Below are 2044 nucleotides of genomic sequence, written 5' to 3' on the forward strand. Positions count from 1 at the left end.
ATCCCCTTCACCCCCCACCCCTTCCACACACACACATACATACATACATCATACACACACTCATGCACACAATATACACACCCTCTCCACTCCACCCCCTTGCACTTCTAACGCAAACTTACACACATAATAATAATAATATTAACATGCACCTGTACCATGGCCTACAAAATACAACTTTATTATTCAGTTGAGCGCATGCAGCATGAAATGAACGTGCTAACATACCTGTCTTGTAAATAGTTCAACTTGTCCTCTTTTGAAGTTTTTCCTTTTTATCCCACGTCCATAGACATGTAAATCAAACCCAAGAACACGCTCACTGCTGCGGGTGGTTGGTTGGCGGGTGCTCTGGTGGGGTTTGCTCTTTCTTTGTTATCACATATTATCATTATTATTATTATTATTATTATTATTATTATTATTATTATTCTATCGTCCTCATCTGTCCTTGTTCATGTTTGGCACTCTGTTGTATCACCTCTAGCCTAGTCTTCAGCACCTAGATCTATACGTCTCTGACATAATTGTGTTGGAAATGCAATAAGACGTTCGCTAAAACTAAAACATACACACAGGAAAATTAAGAACAACACACTCACAGCCTTTATCTGGGTCTTGTCCGGTGCTCTGGTGTAGTTTGCTAGGCCTACTTCTTTCTTGTCACACATCTATCTCTGCTTCTTTTTTGTTTGTTTGTTTGTTTGTTTGTTTGTTTGTTTTTCTCTTGTAACACACTTGTCTTCGGCACTTCTAAGACTTAATATTGTATTGCTCGAGCCGTAAAACGCTCACTAAATAAATCATAGGCAGGTAGATTTATATTAAGCCCACCAACACCAATTAGGGTGTTGGTGGGTGTTCTGGTGCAGTATGCTCCTTCTTTAATATTATTAAAATATATTCTATCTTCTCTATCTCGCCTCCGCCTTCTATTTTGTGTTTGTAACTCTCTTGCAACACCCCCTAGAGTCTAGATCTAGATCTAGATCTAGATCTAGTCTTCCGCGCTTTTAGATCTATGACCTAGATATCTAGATCTAGGAAGTGCAGTAAATTACGAATAAATCATAGACATGTAAAATAAGCATAAATAACACACTCAGTGCATTTGGGTGGTAGGCGGGTGCGCCGGTCTAGTTTGCTCCAGTTTAATTTATCAAGCTTTTATCGGATTTATATTACTCATCATATCATTATCCATCCTCCCTTTTTAAAAAATAAATTAAGACAGCTAGGCTACTCTATAAAAGCAACACCTGCAATCTTCGGCACTTTTAATAATATTTATTACCTACTTGTGTTACAAATGCCGTAAAATATAGGGGAGGACTTCCGTAACGAGCGACCACTATGAGACAGAGCAGAATTGAGGGCTTGGGGTAGGAGTAGGGTTAGGTCTAGGCCTCTTTGTTTGATGGGGTGGTCGCTCGTTACGGAAGTCCTTCCAAATATAGATCTAGATTCTAGATCTACTTCTTTTCTTAAAAACTAACACTCATTAGGCCTACTCACTGTCAAGTAAGTGCGCACATATTGATTACACAACGCATCATCCTCGTCGCACTGTAAGGCACCACAAATGAATGAGTGAGGGGAGTTCCTGAGTGAGCGCACACAGGTGCACGTACACATTCACTGACTGACACACATACACACTTGACTAGATCTAGATTCTAAATCTAAGTCCTCTTCTTCGCCTCGCCCTCACACGATGACAGCGAAGCAACAGAGCAAGCGAGACGGTCTTCTTAGTTCTAAGTCTCAAGAAAGAACGATTTTTAACAGAACCGCCTCACCACAGGAACACCCCCACACGGAATTCCAGCTGACTGTATTTCTTTCTTTCTATCCAGACGACGGTGAAAGAAAATAATTTCCGTCATGACGCAGTGCCCCGTGGAGTCAGTCGACCATAACACCACCACCACCACCACCACTACAACCACCACCACTTATACCTCCAACCCGCGCTGTCGCCACCTCGGTACGTTAGGCCTAAGGACAGCACAGCCTGGAGGCAGCAGCCGTCTCTTGGCACAAA

General features: G+C 41.8%; 1 long non-coding RNA gene across 1 annotated transcript; it reads right to left on the reverse strand.

Moving 5' to 3' along the window:
• Positions 1-412: 412 nt before the first annotated feature.
• LOC106013739 lies at positions 413-2010 on the reverse strand. The gene is made up of 2 exons (XR_001185427.2): positions 1516-2010; positions 413-518 (listed from the first exon to the last, which is right to left on the reverse strand). It is a non-coding gene; the product is annotated as an uncharacterized LOC106013739 (long non-coding RNA).
• Positions 2011-2044: the final 34 nt, after the last annotated feature.

This window comes from Aplysia californica, unplaced genomic scaffold (genome assembly GCF_000002075.1).
Source record: "Aplysia californica isolate F4 #8 unplaced genomic scaffold, AplCal3.0 scaffold01201, whole genome shotgun sequence".
NCBI lineage: Eukaryota > Metazoa > Mollusca > Gastropoda > Aplysiida > Aplysiidae > Aplysia > Aplysia californica.